This window comes from Schistocerca americana, chromosome 6 (genome assembly GCF_021461395.2).
Source record: "Schistocerca americana isolate TAMUIC-IGC-003095 chromosome 6, iqSchAmer2.1, whole genome shotgun sequence".
Classification (NCBI taxonomy): domain Eukaryota; kingdom Metazoa; phylum Arthropoda; class Insecta; order Orthoptera; family Acrididae; genus Schistocerca; species Schistocerca americana.
The window spans coordinates 568,634,458-568,651,889 of NC_060124.1; the positions used below are offsets into that span (position 1 = coordinate 568,634,458).

A 17,432-nucleotide genomic window follows, 5' to 3' on the forward strand; every position below is an offset into this window, starting at 1 on the left:
TCTATTTTTGCCTCCTGTGTATGGTAGAACTCATCTGTATCACCCTCCCCTGCTGCGTCTAGTGCATAGAAGCCAAACAGAGTGTCTGATAGTTGGGAGCTCCAGCATTAGGGGCCCTTAGGGACACGGGTGCCAAGAAGCGGACGAAAGCCATGTGCATACCGGGTACAGTCATTCTGGACGTGGAACGGGTCCTTCCGGATGACATGAAGAGCACAGGTTGCAGCTCATGTCGGTGAAAATAATGTATGTCACTCTGGATCGGAAAAGATTCTCTGTGGTTTCGAGCGGCTAACGGAAGTGGTAAAGACCGCCAGTCTTGCTTGCGAGATGAAGGCAGAGCTCACCATTCGCAGCATAGTCGACAGGATCGATTGAGGAGCTCTGGTACAGAGCCGAATGGAGGGTCGGAAACAGAGGCTCAGACAGTTCTGCCACCGTATAGGCTAGAGATTCCTCGACTTGCGACAAAGGATAGCTGCGTTTCGGGTTCCGCTGAATAGGTCAGGAGTCCACTGCACTCAGGAGGCGGCTACAAGGGGAGCAGGGACTGTCTGGCGTGGACTGGGTTGGAGGAGGTTAGAGGGTCTCGGGAAAACACAATAAGGGCTTCAGTCACAAAGGGTGCAGGCCGAACACAGGAGGAACGATGATACAGGAACCATTGGTAAAACAGTTGTAAATTGTCGTAGCTGTGTTGGGAAAGTACCAGAGCTCCTAGCGCTAACAGGAAACACGGTGCTCAAATCGGTATAGGTACTGAAAGCTGGCTAAAGCCGGAGATTGGTTCAGCCAAAATTTTTGTAAAGAACCTAACGGTGTTCCAATAGGATAGGCTAAACACAGTTGGCGGTGGCGTGTTTGGTGCAGTTAGAAGTAATTTACCTTGTCGCGAAACTGAAGCAGATGGTTCCTGTGAGTTAGTATGGGCAGATGTCACTCTTGGTGACCGGAATATAATAATAATTGGATCCTTTTACCGACCTCCCAACACAGATGATACAATTCCTAAAAGTTTCCAAGAAAACTTGAGTTTAATTTCTAACATGTACCCGACTCATACAATTTAGTTGGTGGTACCCCCGATATATTGGCGAAAATACATGTTTATTTCCGGAGGTACGCTCAAAAAATCATCCGAAAATTGTGCTAAACGCAATCTCTGAAAATTATTTCGAACGGTTAGTTCATGAGCCCACGGGAATAAAAACGGTTGTGTAAATACCCTTGATCTCTTAGGAACAAATAATCCTAAGCTAATAACAAGCATCAAAACGGATACAGGGAGCAATGAACACACGGTTTTCGTAGCGAGACAATATTGTAACCCCCAAATCCTCCAAAAATAAACGAAAAATATATCTATTCAAAAAAGCAGATAAAGTTCACTTGACGCCTTCCTGAGATACGATCTTCACTCCTTCCAAACTAACAATGCAAGCATAGACCAGATGTGGCTTTAATTCAAAGAAGAGCCTTTGAGAGATTTACACCAAATAAATTAAATAACGGCGGAGCTGATCCTCCGTTTGACACAAAACGGGTGTAACTATGTTGCAACAACAACGAAAACATCATGTCAAATGTAGTCGGAAGCAAAATCTCCAAGACTGGTGATCTTTCACGGAAGCTCGAAATTTAGCGCGGACTTCATGCAAGATGCTTACAATACTTTCCACAACGAAACTTTGTCTGGAAACCTGGCAGAAAGTAGAAAGAGATTCGGGTTGTATGTGAAGTATGCTAGCGGCAAGCTACTACCAATGCCTTCTGTGCGCGATAGCAATGGAAATATTACATGCGACAGTGCTGCCAAAGCAGAGTTATTAAACACAACCTTCCGAGATGCATTCACCAAGAAGATTTTGTATTCGAACATTGTGAATTATCTCGAAAAAAAAAAAAAAACGGTCTATTGACAAAGAGTCAACACGGATTTAGAAAGCATAGATGTTCTGACACTCAAGTCTTGAGTGCTATTAACAAGGAGTTTCTAATTGATTCAGTATTTCTGGATTTCCGGAAGGCTTTTGACACTGTGCCACACAAGCAGCTTGTAGTCAGATTGCATGCTTACGGAATATCGTCTCAGTTATGCGGCGATTTCCTGTCAGAGAGGCGACAGTTCGGAGTAACTGACGGCAAGTCATCGAGCAAAACAGAAGTGATTTCTGGCTTTCCCCAAGCCAGTGTTGCAGGCTATGTTTGCTGTTCCTTATCAACGATTTGGGAGACGATCTGGGCAGCCGTCGTAGGTTGTTTACAGATGACGCTGTGTCGTTTATCGACTGGTAAAGTTATCAGAGGTTCAAAACAAATTGAAAAACGATTTAGAAAAGATATCTGTATGGTGCGAAAATTGGCAATATACCCTAAATAACGAAAAGTGTGAGGTCATCCACATGAATGCTAAAAGGAAGCAGTTCAACTTAGGTTACACGATAAAACAGTCAAATCTAAAGACCGTAAATTCAACTAAATTCCAAGGATTTACAAGTATGAGCAACGTAAATTGCCAAGAACACATAGAAAATGTTGTGGTAGATGTAGATGTAGATAGATGTATCCTCTTTCAATCTTAAATCGAGCATTATACGCTCGCTCACTTACATCTCATAGGATGCGCGGACCTTTTCCCACTTCTTCTCCATTTCTATTCGGATTCGCCCTGTTCTGCTGTTCTACGCCACCATCCATTAACCGATAGTCGGTCCACATTTTGGAGCGTTTTTATTTTTTCCTTCTTTCACTAATCACTGTCGTATTGACGATTCTTAATACAATATTACAACAGTACCAATCAATATTAACTGAATCTTGTGGATGTAGAGTATGAGTATTAAATGTATCTGCTTGGTTTGCGAGCACAAATTAATCTTACCAATGTTGATTTATTAAATGATCAGCTTCAATAAAATTCACTTTGAATATAAGTATACTGTGTGCCATTACCTTACCCAACTGTTGTCATCTTACAAAGACTAGGTATCGCATTCTGCTATTGCTATCGCTCACCCCACGTAGTCAATATCATCTGTTATTTATGTTGCCGCCATCTTTACGAAGAAAGACTTGATGCAACTCTCTGGGGTAGTCTGTCCTGTGCAAACCACTTCATCTTCTGACTACAGTGACCAACATTCTCTTGTGCCTGCATACTGTACTTGTCTCACACCTCCCTCCATTATCCAGTCGACGATTCTTTGATGCCTTACGATGCGTCCTACGGTATCCATGTGTCAGTCCAGTTGTGCCACAAGTTTGTGTTTTACCCAGTTCGACTGAGCACCTCGTTATTAATTACTCAATCTTTCCGCCTAATCTTCACCACCCATCTGTAGCACTACATTTTAAAAGCTTCTATTCTCTCCTTGTCTGAACTGGTGCTACTAGCCTACATTCCGCAACTTCAGAAATAGTTCCTAACAATAAAGTTTGTATCAGATCCTAATAAATTTTTCTTTTTCAGCGATTTTTTCCTTGCATTGCCTGTGTGTATGGACCACTGTCAGTTACTTTGCTGTTTAATCAGTGATATTCTTTGACTATCTTTAGTATCCTACTTTCCAATGTAATTCACTTAGCACCGCCTGATATAATTCAGCGTCATTTCATTAACTTTCTTGTACTTTTGTCAATGATTATCGTATAATCTCTTTTACGAGGGCCAACGGCCTTGCCACAGTGGTAACACCGGTTCCCGTCAGATCACCGTAGTTAAACGCTGTTGGGCTGGGCTAGCACTTGGATGGGTGACCATTCGGTCTGCCGAGTGCTGTTGGCAAGCGGTGTGCACTCAGCCCTTGTGATGCAAACTGAGAAGCTACTTGATTGAGAAGTTGCGGCTCCGATTTCGTAAAGTGTCATACGGCCGGGAGAGCGGTATGCTAGCAACATGCCCCTCCATATCCGCATCCTGTGACGCCTGTGGACTGAGGGTGACACGGCGGCCGGTCGGTCCCGTTGACCCATCCAAAGCCTGTGCGGACGGGGAGAGGTTTCTTTTACGAGACTATCCATACTGTTGAAATGCCATTCCAAGTCCTTTTCCACCTCTTGACTTAATTTAAAGTCATAGGCCAACCTCACAGTTTTTGTTTTTTCTTCCCGATGTTAAATTACCTATCCAGATTTCAGCACAGCATTACTGAAGGTACTGATTGAATTACACCCGGGATAGTTTACAACCCTGTCTCACTCATTTCTCAATAACCGCCTCCATTTCATGTCCTTCGGCTCTTATAACTGCAGTATGATTTCTTTACTTATTGTAAAGAAACTATAGCTCTCTGCTACCTTCGTAAATTCAAAGACTAGTTCATTCGACATTGTCAAAAGATATCTCTAGATCTTCAAATGCCACAAAGATAGATTTACTATAGGTTTACCTATCTTCTAAGTTAATTCACAGGGGCTCGTCATTACTAATTTCACAATTATAATGCATTTTTTCCAGGAGACACTAATTTCGCTGGCGTACTGAATTTCTGCTTTGCATTGACAGGTGCACAGGATTAATTTAATGAAAATAAGAATAGGAAACCACAGATGTTCTCGTGAACATTGTATTGTCCTGAAGTGCTATCCTACAGCACATCATTATGTTTATATGAGTATTCCACACATAATAGAGTGTTCATCGCTGACAACTGTCAGCTGGCTACAACAGAACACAGCTGATTTTTTTTCCTTGTCGTCAATGATTCTTTAATCAAGTAGTGTCCTCAGGGATTGGTGCAAATCTGATTTCTGCTTTTTGGATATTACGTATTGGTTGGTAATATGAGTATTCCACACATAATAGAGTGTTCATCACTGTGAACTATCAGCTGGCTACAACAGAGTATTGCTGATATTTTGTTCTTGTCATCAATGAATCTTTAATTAAGTAGTGTCCTCAGGGATTGGTGCAAATCTGATTTCTGCTTTTTCGATGTGACATATTGGTTGTTAATATGAGTATTCCACACATAATAGAGTGTTCATCACTGAGAACTATCAGCTGGCTACAACAGAATATCGCTGATATTTTGTACTTGTCGTCAATGAATCTTTAACCAAGTAGTGTCCTCAGGGATTGGTGCAAATCTGATTTCTGCTTTTTGGATATGGCATATTGGTCGTTAATATGAGTATTCCACACATAATAGACTGTTCATCACTGAGAACTGTCAGCTGGCTACAACAGAATATTGCTGATACTTTGTTCTTGTCGTCAATGAATCTTTAATCAAGTAGTGTCCTCAGGGATTGGTGCAAATCTGATTTCTGCTTTTTGGATATAACATATTGGTTGTTAATATGAGTATTCCACACATAATAGAGTGTTTATCACTGAGAACTATCAGCTGGCTGCAACAGAATATTGCTGATATTTTGTTCTTGTCGTCAGTTAATCTTTAACCAAGTAGTGTCCTCAGGGATTGGTGCAAATCTGATTTCTGCTTTTTGGATATGGCATATTGGTTGTTAATATGAGTATTCCACACATAATAGAGTGTTCATCACAGAGAACTGTCAGCTGGCTACAACAGAATGTTGCTGATATTTTGTTCTTGTCGTCAATGAATCTTTAATCAAGTAGTGTCCTCAGGGATTGGTGCAAATCTGATTTCTGCTTTTTGGATATGGCATATTGGTTGTTAATATGAGTATTCCACACATAGTGTTCATCACTGAGAACTATCAGCTGGCTAAAACAGAATATTGCTGATATTTTGTTCTTGTCGTCAATGAATCTTTAATCAAGTAGTGTCCTCAGGGATTGGTGCAAATCTGATTTCTGCTTTTTGGATATGGCATATTGGTTGTTAATATGAGTCTTCCACACATAATAGAGTGTTCATCACTGAGAACTATCAGCTGGCTACAACAGAATATTGCTGATATTTTGTTCTTGTCATCAATGAATCTTTAATCGAGTAGTGTCCTCAGGGATTGGTGCAAATCTGATTTCTGCTTTTTGGATATGTCATATTGGTTGTTAATATGAGTATTCCACACATAATAGAGTGTTCATCACTGAGAACTATCAGCTGGCTACAACAGAATATTGCTGATATTTTGTTCTTGTCGTCAATGATTCTTTATTCAAGTAGTGTCCTCAGGGATTGGTGCAAATCTGATTTCTGCTTTTTGCGTATGGCATATTGGTTGTTAATATGAGTATTCCACACATAATAGAGTGTTCATCACTGAGAACTATCAGCTGGCTACAACAGAATATTGCTGATATTTTGTTCTTGTTGTCAATGAATCTTTAATCAAGTAGTGTCCTCAGGGATTGGTGCAAATCTGATTTCTGCTTTTTGGATATGGCATATTGGTTGTTAATATGAGTATTCCACACATAACAGAGTGTTTATCACTGAGAACTATCAGCTGGTTACAACAGAATATTGCTGATATTTTGTTCTTGTCGTCAATGAATCTTTAATCAAGTAGTGTCCTCAGGGATTGGTGCAAATCTGATTTCGGCTTTTTGGATATGTCATATTGGTTGTTAATATGAGTATTCCACACATAATAGAGTGTTCATCACTGAGAACTATCAGCTGGCTGCAACAGAATATTGCTGATATTTTTTTCTTGTCGTCAATTAATCTTTAACCAAGTACTGTCCTCAGGGATTGGTGCTAATGTGATTTCTGCTTTTTGCATATGGAATATTGGTTGCTAACAAATCCGGTATGTTGGAATATGATTTTGGCAATCTTGGTAGGTAAACCAGACGGAAAAGACGGATAAAAAGAAACAAATAGGCAAATGGGAAATGCTACTGTATTTGTTCATATTTGTGTCTGTGTGCATCGGTGGGATTATGTGTTTTACGTTGATAGAGATTTCAGAGTGGGTCTTGTGCTGCCAAGAATACATCACAGATCGAGGAAATCTCGTTTGAAATGTTTCGCTTTATTCGTGTGTCCAGCCAGAAATCGATGCCGAAGGCATCTAAGGAACATCATGCGCAAAGGTGCTTCTCAACTGGAGCCTCAGTTGGCATATAGCTGAATTTTCCGCTCTAAGAATGTCGTGGGCATTTACCTCAGTGCATGACGGGCAATTCCCTGTCGCAATTTCCGAGACATTAATCCCATCTTCTTGATTAACCTGTCTTTCACACAAAATGTCCGTTTGTCGAACGCGTTCGCCAATTCTCATATTCCGCGCTGTCTTTTTTTGTATCGGCGGGTTACAGCCAACTCCCTTTGTAACACCGTATGAAAATAATGTTTCTTTGTGCAGATATAAAACATATTACCGCGACATACAATAGTGGATCATTCATCCTATGCTGTCAACGTTTCAGACGTTATCGTATTTATTGTCTCCTCAGAACAACGAGGCACTGTACACTGCAGCTTAACAGCGACCTCGTATGTTGGTGAAACTTGCTAAAAGAGAAGTGGAATTAGTTTGCTGCAGAGATGGATTACGTAATGATGAACGAATACGTCTTCTCATTGTTCCAATGAGAAATAACCGCTGCGCAGCAGTGGTACAGACTCTCAATATTAACACTGCTCATTTTCGATAAAGCAAAAACAGGAAACTATTTTTCGACAACGAAAACCCTTATAAATAAGGAGTACGGTTCTCCGAGGTACAAAAATCGTGATATAATAAAAGGCAATGTACTCAGGATGCAATCAGTTCACTTGCATTATCTAGGCAAGAAACTGTCAACCTAATTATCAAAAGCGACTTACCCACATCATGTCGTGGAAGAATTTTATTACGGTGTTACCATCACGCATTGGTGCAAATGCTTACCAAATAAGTATGATTCAGCAACTCACTCCCAAACTATCAGCTAAAGTTCCTGATTTTGTTCTTTCTGTTCAAATGGTTCAAATGGCTCTGAGCACTATGGGACTTAACTGCTGAGGTCATCAGTCCCCTATAACTTAGAACTACTTAAACCGAACTAACCTAAGGACATCACACACATCCATGCCCGAGGCACGATTCGAACCTGCGATCGCAGCGGTCGCGCGGTTCCAGACTGTAGCGCCTAGAACCGCTCGGCCACTCTGGCCGGCCATTTTATTCACTGATACTCGACCGCCTGATGATTTTTAAAAACTATCACGAGGAAAATGAAAACAAACATCGTCACACAGCGTATCCATATTCAAACCTTCATCTCTACTTTCCTTCTGGTTACGAAAAATAAAGAGCTCAGGTTCCAACCGCAGAACAGCTGCAATTGTGGATTACTGTGTAGTACGTGACATATTTCAGAATTTTCGGTACGCAATAACCATGAAAAAAATTATTCTTTTGAGCTGGTATGTGTTATTTGTTGACTTCCAAACAATACTACAAACTCAGGAATTATTGAAACGTGGTGCCGGGAAAAATAAAATTTCGCATCGAGTAATCAGCTGATTATCAGTACAAGATTACATACTGCTAATACAGAGATGCGTCGAATAATAAATGAGAAAAGAGAGTGCAGGAAATCTACTACTAATAATATATTGAACGTATTCTCGTGAACAAGACGAATGAAAGTTAACACCCTTTGAAAGTTCTTCCGGAATAAAAACCTAATAGGTCCCCAGAACAGAATGAAAAAGACGTCTGTAGAGATGAGCTGATTCAGTACCTTAAGGGAGGCGAAAATTAAACTGTGATTAGGCACTGGAAGTTGAGAGGGGATAAGTAAAGAGAAGGAATTTAATTTGTATGTATACGTCAATGTTATCTCCTTGAAAATAATTCCCTTTAGATATTAAACACTTATGCTGATGATTTTTCACATCTTCAAAACACCTGTGGAAATCGATTTTTGAGGCTGGTTTTAGTTCTGACAACACTGTGTTTCTAATGTTATGTATGCAGGTAAAAGTCTGATTTTTAAGATTTTATTTATTTATGGAAACAGAAGAAAATCTCATGGGACCATGTGTGGCGGATATGGAGGCTGGGGCGTCATTAGAAAATAGTTTTTGGCCAAGAAAGGCACAAAGAAGCAACGAAGGTAGAGCAAATGCATTATCGTGGTACAAGTGTGAATTTTTTGATAAAAATCTGGAACATTTTTCGGATTGCTTCTAGGAAATGGCGTTGAATATCTAAGAAATTCCTCCTCCCCCCCTCCCCCCTCTCCCACAGACACTATAGGCTGTTCGACATGGAGGGACAAAAGCTCGTGGTGCTGCGTGCCATCACATTCTAAAATGACAGTGAGCATAACCGCATTTGACCCAGCTTTGTCTCAGCGATCCACAATGCTTATAGAGGAATGTCTGAGGCTTAGTTTAGAAGCTATACATATAAACCCATATTTCATGGCGCGTTATGACATGTTTCAAGATTTCAGTATCGTAGATGACATCGTCTAATGAATCCTGAAGAACTTGCAATAGCGGACGTTTTTCTGCGAAATGTACCAATTTTCTGAACAAATTCTGCTGTAATACATTTCATTCCCAAAGCAACCGAATAAGTTTAATGAAACGACGTAACTGATATATCAAAATCTTCAACGAATTTCTGGGTGTGATTCGATGATCATTTATACCCATTTGTTTTCCATTTCCACCATTTTGTCGTTTGAAAATGAGCTGGATTTCGTTGAATGAGCCTATTTCCACGCCAGCATAATCAGCGTCTTATCTGACTGTGATTTAGAGATTGTCCATAAAATGCTACACTTGAGTGTGTGTGAGGAGGGAGGCATTTTAATTACCAGTGACAGTGAGAAAAAATATACAGTTTCCCAAGTTCTGTCTATAGTTGTACAGTGGTAATAGTGAATTCCATCGGAGCACCGTTCACAAGTACGAAGACGAGTAAAAACTAGAAAATTTCAATCACATACTAAATTAACTGCTCCATATGATGGAATACTCAACTGTGATTTATACGGGGGTTGTTGCTTCAGAAAGTCCCAGAATTCGGCGACGCAGTTGAACTGATTTTTAAATAAAACACACAGTATGTCACTTTTCTGGTCTTTGCATTGTGACTGATTAGCGTGTACATCGGAGGAGTATACACTGGCCGTCTGACAGCCTCCGAAAGACAATAATGCAGAGAGACTTGATGGCACATGCGGCACTTCCTTTTCTATAAAAACAAAACTACAGAAAACATTGGTAAGTGTAAGGTTTACAAAATAACAATAAAAAGTCATTACATGATTTTAGTTACTGATATAAAAATGGGTCATATGCTGTCCTACATGTTATGTTATTCAATTTGGTAAAGTTTACTTAATCACATTTACAATTTCAATGAATTTTACAGTACGACAATCTAAATTACTCACAGACAAATCACTTTGAATATCGTATTGTTAACAGTATTTTGGTTTGCTCTCAAGTAAAGCTACCATTTTAAATAATCGTAATGAAAGACCGAGTAGCTTTTCAGAAATAGGAGAGAAGTAAATTTTCAAGAATGTGTTGTACAACATGAATGCATTGCTCAAATTACGAAATTTAGAGATTGGATTATTAACAAACGTCTTACTCCCCTTAGTTGCTAAAATAAATCGGGTAGCATACTAACGTGAAGTTTAATCCGATATAGTAAACTCAATTTTACCAATTTTTTAAAAGGGAGGTTATTACTGGCTGTAGATATAACAATACGAAGTCCAGAATGTTAAGAATTCGAGTCAAAATGTCCTCTTCAGAGAATGATGGCATGAGGAAGGAATTTCAGATACGGATGCGAAGGTAGTCCCATTTCATCCACTATCACTATTTTCCACGATTTCGTTAGCCGATAACGTGTTGAACCGTCTAGGGCGATCGTCGTGTGCTAAATCTTCTTGATTTTCTTCAACCTTAAATTCACAAAACCAGACTAAATATACGATATGGCCAGAATTGTCCAGATACTTTTCAGACATGTTTACCAACAGCAAAGGGAAAAATACGCAGATCTGTTGGATACAGTATGAGAAATTACTAAATTCCCTTTACTTTTCAGGGTTCCGTACCTCATTCCGTAGAAGCGGAATCGTTATGTGATCAGTCTGATGTCGGTCTGCCTGTCTGTCTACCTGTCTGTCTGTCCAACTGTTCAAAACCCTTTTCCTCAGAAACAGGCAGAAGAAGCAAGTTGAAATTTGTGTTGCACATTAAGGTGCACAGTTCCTTATCTAAGCAAAAGGTGAAGATCCTAAGTCACGAAAATCGTGAGATACGACTTTTTTTGTAACATGATACTCGTAGATTGAGTCATCAAAACCTGTAGGATACTTGCCGTTGATGTAGAATCATGAAATTTGGTAAGAAGCAAGACTGCACACTACAACAAAGGGAAAATAACGATAATTTTCAATTTGTATTTGTTACAATACCGTCTATCTACCCTTCCGTCTGCTGAAACCATTTTTTCTCAGGAACAGGAAGACATGTGAAGTTGAAATTTATGTCACATACTGAGGGGTGTAAAACTGTTAAGCTTCTACGCCGATACAACGCAACGATGCGGCCATTCAGATCATGTATTTTTATACTGACAAATTCACTCATTAAAATCTTAGAGCATTTTCCCTTGGCGTAGAATCGTGCAGTTCGGCAAGAAAAAACGTTTCACAGAACAAGTAAATCTAAAAAGTAGAAAATTTTTAAACTGTAATGTCAGACGAAAATAATTTGCTTTTCTCATTTCTTATCCGACTTCAAACTTGAAATTCATAAAACATTCTCGAAAGTCTTTGAACCATTGGGCTCGATATCTTTCAGTATAAATGGCGATAACAGGCAAAAATCATCGAAATCCACCATTTCCGGAATGGATGAACGGTCTATATACTGCACATACACTGGTCCCCAAAACTGAAGCAACAAACCGCTGTTTCCCCGTTTGTTTCTAATTCACAATATAATCATGCAATCTAACAACAGCTATCCGTACGATCGTCTTCTGCACGGAGGGTGGCATTACGGTCAACGGACAATCACGACAGGGCACCTATCGAATGGGGTAGCGTTTTACGGCTAGTCCCGCATTCACAATCGCTGTGTACACAGTCACAGACGGTGCAGTATGGCATAGAGAAACACCTACCCGACTGTCTGCGGTGGTGGGCCGTAGGAAGAATGGAAGCAGGACAGTCGCAAACTGATATGGTCCCATGGCTTAATGTGAATGGTGTTTTTGTTTCTCGAACGAGGCGACACAATATAGAGACCAAAACCGTACTCCGAAGACCAGGGCAGGACCGACCACGTGTGACATCAGAAAGAGAAGGTCGTTATTTGGCTCTAAGGGTCCTTATAGACGGTGTGGTGTCACCGCCAGACACCACACTTGCTAGGTGGTAGCCTTCAAATCGGCCGCGGTCCGTTAGTATACGTCGGACCGCGTGTCGCCACTGTCAGTGATTGCAGACCGAGCGCCGCCACACGGCATGTCTAGAGAGACTTCCTAGCACTCGCCCCAGTTGTACAGCCGACTTTGCTAGCGGTGGTTCACTGACAAATTACGCTCTCATTTGCCGAGACGATAGTTAGCATAGCCTTCTGCTACGTCATTTGCTACGACCTAGCAAGGCGCCATTATCAATTGCTATTTATCTTGTGATGCATGTACCGTCAGACCGATGTTCACCAATTATGGATTAAAGTTAAGTATTCCAGAAGCTACGTACTATTTCTGCTACTATAAAGACCTTGTCCTGTTCCAGACCACACGCCATCCTGCGTGAGCTTAAACGCGTGCCCTTCGGCCTCCCGTCCTAGTGGGTTGGCTGTCTTGCCAGTCCACAACAGTCGGAGATCTGCTGTATGTCTACCTCTGAAACGTCTTCACAGAAGGAAACGTCTAGAGTAGAGTGGTCAACATGCATCCTGGACGGTCGAAAGGTGGGTCAATGTTCTTTTCACAGATGAGTCCCGGATTGGTCTGGAAAGTGATTGTCCCAGGATTCGCATCTGGAGGGAACGTGGAACACGATTTCGGCACCCAAACACTGCGAAAGAGACCGATATCGAGGAAGATCCCTAATGCTGTGTGGAGGAATTATGTCAAGCACTTGAACACCTCTTCATGAAACTGCACGGACGAATCGGTAAGGAAGCCGGCCGGTGTGGCTGAGCGGTTTTGGCGCTTCAGTCTGGAACCGCGCGACCGCTACGGTCTCAGGCTCGAATCCTGCCTCGGGCATGTGTGTATGCGACGTCCTTAGGTTGCTTAGGTTTAAATAGTTCTAAGTTCTAGGGGATTGATGATCTCAGATGTTAAGTCCCATAGTGCTTAGAGCCATTTGAACCATTTTTTGAACCCTCGCAAATCTGAAGAACTCTGGTGCCAAGAGCTGCTGCTACCTCTTCCTCGCCTTCACTGATGAGTAGTCGTTGGTGCCTCCCTACACCAGGCCACTGGAGACCTCACTGAATGTCGCTGGTGAGTTGATCAACCAACAGTTGTGGGGAACGCAGTAACTGTCATCCCCTGAAACACGATAGGAACAGACGCCGGCCTCATGGGCTGTTTTCTTGCAGAGAGGCCATGACATATTCTTCGTGACGACGGCTACTTTGTATAGAGCCGGTGGGCGCCTTTCTTGGGCGCAATCTCCAACGTCCAGGAGAACTTGGCAATCCGTTAGTAGAGCTGCAGGCCACCGGACAGTGCTCGTTGTGTTTACAGTGCTACGGGCCGACGAAATATCATGAAGTAGTAACTACTCCGTGAGCAGCCGCCGCCATGCTGACACTGTGCGCCGTGCCCACGACAGCAAATACCGGCCTGGGGACCGCTTTGCTGGCTCACCTGGCTGCCAACAGTCTGGGGAAGAAGAGGCTGCACTTGTTAGTACATGTGTGTACTAACAATAATGTTTACTTAACGCTTTTAGGCGTTTGACAGATCTAGGAGGCTGATGACCTCAGATGCTAAGTCCGATAGTGCTCAGATCCAATTGAATCATTTGAATCGGTAAGGTTTAAATGGTGTCAGATATCGTGAGAAGATCCTGGGACCACATGTGCGGTCGTATTGACGGACGGTAATACTCGACCTCTTAGAGCAGTGGTCGAAACGGAAGATACTGCACGCATGGCGAGACGTGCTCGCTCTCCCGATTTGAATCCAATAGAGCATGTCTGGGATGCCATAGGAAGACGGGTTGCATCACGTCAGCATCCATCAGCCAATCTCCAAGACATGCGAGTAGCTCTCCACGAAGAATGGGCGTTATTGCCTCAACATGAGATTGATGACATCATTAACAGCATGCCACGTTGTTGTGAGACCTGTACTGCTGCAGGAGTTTGTCGCACCCCTTCCTGAGCATATTAACCAGTTGCTGAAATGTGTGTCCTAATTCGATGTGTTGGAAAAAATAAGAACAGTTTTGTCTATCGTTATGCATATTTCAGATGTTCACGTACTGTATTCTTTAGATTGTTTCTACTTTACTAGCACCTGTTTATATTGTTTCGTGGCAAAATAAATGCAGCCTTGCAAAACTAGTCGGTTTTTTGTTCTACTGATTTCTATTTGTATGAACTAGTTTTCGGCTTATTAGACCATTTTCAGATAACTACTGGCTATTGTTTACAAGGAGCTTGCGTTATTAAGAACCAAACATTCCGGACTAAGACACAACGCACTTATATAAGATTTTCTGTTGTGATATTGTGTCTTTAATAGTCAAACGGGTCTTTTGAGTTTTTTTTCTGTAAAAATGTTCTTGAACTTAATAAATTACGTTTAATGGTTTATCAGTACCATGTATGACAACAATTATAATTATTTAGAATACACATTGTTACAAAATTACAATTTTTTTATATTTGTTGTGAACAGTTGCACTGGACACTAATTGTTGGTTGTACAATAGCGATGTTTTCTTTGGGGGCTATATTTTGTTATTAGAAAAATTGAGCATTAATATAGACCAAATATTACATTGTTACAGTGGAGGTACAGTTAGGAATGTGAACAAGAGTGACGATGTGCTCAATTGTAATTGGTCATTTAGAACCGGCTAGGGATTTAGCGTTAAGTGTTTGTTACTCTCAAGTGCTTCTAATAGGCTGAGTTTTCTGCCTTCACAGGAGAACAAAAAACCGCCTAAGTGTTATTCAACCCTCAATATGGAATTGTTCTATCAATAAGCGTCGGAAGAATCCATAAATTTCCATTTATTGCTTTAATTTTGGACACCAGTGTAATTGGGTTTGTACTGAACCCACAGTACGCGACTCCGGCCATTTTTTAACGTAGCTCTTACACCCCGTGCTATCTTTCGCTTTAAACTATATATACTACGTGTGTCCCCTCGGTCACTTATCGCAGCCAGTGTGCTTTCGTGACAGTCCCTCAGCAGCTCAGCAAAAGTGAAGTCCGAGTGTGTGCGGCGAAGCGGCACAGCAGACGAGACGGGCCGGCCCCCCGGTGGGACGGCAGCGGCGGCGGCGGTGGGCGGTAAACAAGGCCCTGTGCAGAAGGGCTCGCAGCGCAGCGCCCAGACCCGCTAACGAGGTGCTTGGCGGGCGCGGCGTGTCCGCGAATACTCCGCCTGGTGTCCGCCTGCGCTGCTTCGCCTCCCTGTGTCTGCGGGGGCGGCGGCGGCGGCGCCGGAACCCCCAAGAGGCGTGCGTGCCCCAGGCAGCGCACCGGCTGCCCGCCGTACGGGGCCGCTGCCACCTTTCGCCCCTGCGCCCACTTAGAATGCAGGCGCGGTGCTCACTACTCACTCCTTATCCATACCAAGGCTTAAAATCACTAGACGTAATTTTTTAGTTAAGATGTTCGGTATGAGACGCCGTTGTCAAGAATAAAACCTGAGCCGTGCTCGCTCCCAACTATGCGTTTTCGTGAACTTCGCTGTCTATCTGTGTTTGGTTTCCCGCCCTTGTCGCTGTTACGTCGTGCTTCTTCTTCCTTCTACATGTGGCAGCAGTGATGTGTATCGATATTTGCGCCGTGTACCATCTTAGGTTTGGTTCTATATAGTTTTCGGCAAGAGTGTCTGGAGTGAGTCGGTCGGTTGTTGCGGACGAGCGAAGTTCGCGCAGTGGACTCGGCTGGGGCCGCTGGCAGTCCCTGCGCAGTGTCGGAGCGTGTGTGGAGCGGTCCGATAGCTACGAGCTTCGTGGTTCGCTGACTCAGGACGTCAAGGTTGAGTAGTGGTTTCAGCTATCCAAGCCACGGCTATTCATGTTGTGGTAGATCGCTTCGGTGGTTTGCTGTTGGGGAGGTATTGCTGTGAGCAACACCGAGTGGTTCTACTGCTGAGATTTAGCCGCCATGCGGTGCAATTAACTATTTTGGTCGACTACGATTTGAGTGCACCAGTGGAATTTTTTGTCTTGTGGCCGTTAGTGTTCTGGTTACCTGCCCTGGTCACTAACGTAATTGCAGGCAGCGTCCTTTCCTCCCCTGTTGCCGCTGTACAACATGGTGTGAATTTTGACAGCTAATACGTACTCTATTGTGGATCATCACGTTTGTAACATTGCCGGTTGCGGTTCTCATGTACTGACAAACGGGAAGCAAGTTGCTGTGTCGGTCGGTCCGTGGCTGCCCCCTGGTTGGGTTTCGACAGATCACCTAAGTGAACGAGGGCAGACCGACCTCCCTGGAGGCCTTTTGAGTGCCACTGCTGTTTAATTATCTGTTGTCAGCTATTTTAAATTTTAGGCTTATGATTATTGTTTGTTTCTTAAAATTTTGCAAATTAATTTTTAAGTTTATCTTTCAAGCGTAAACACTGCGACATTCTGCCTTTAAAGATTATAGTAATATATTTTGAAATTTGATTATTGCCCTCAGTCATTGGTATTGCAACTTGGACATGACGTTTCGTTAAATTATTTTATTGCTAACTTAATTTGATTTTTATCTTGTTGATTTTCTAGATTTCCTGTTGTTAAACATGCTGGTATTCTGCGTTTAAAGGTCTATGGTTTTATATTCTGAAGTTTTGAAATTTAATTGTGGACCTCAGCCGTTTGTGTTGCACCTTGTATATGTTGCCTTTTTGGATTTTAAATTATTTTATTCCTATCTTAATTGAATATTTGATTTTTTTAAGATTTCTTGTTGGCCTTCTGCCTTTATAGGTCTATGGTAATATATTCTAAAATTTTGGAAATTAATTGTGGCCCTCAGCCATTTGTATTGCACTTTGCGTATGTTGTTTTTGAATTATTTTATTCCTCTCTTAATTGGATTTTTATCTTGTTCAGATTTCTTGTTGGAGGCCTTCAGCCGAGTAGGAGTGCCTAAATTACAATAAATGATAATTGGAAGCAGAAACTGACTTCAACCCTTGGTCCTTTCCCCAGTCCTATTACCTGTTTCACCCAGCGGGTTTAGCGGGCGTTTCAAAACCACTCGCTGTAGTCTCTTCCGCGTCAGTGGGAGACATCATCAGAGATAAATCGGTTAGAGAACAAAAACAATCTCGATTGGGAAATAGTTTAATGTCAATGACGCGTTTCACCCTTGGGCAT

At 42.0% G+C, this 17,432-nt stretch overlaps 1 pseudogene; it reads left to right on the top strand.

The window, feature by feature from the left end:
• Positions 1-3,666: 3,666 nt before the first annotated feature.
• Positions 3,667-3,784, top strand: LOC124621241 (annotated as a pseudogene).
• Positions 3,785-17,432: the final 13,648 nt, after the last annotated feature.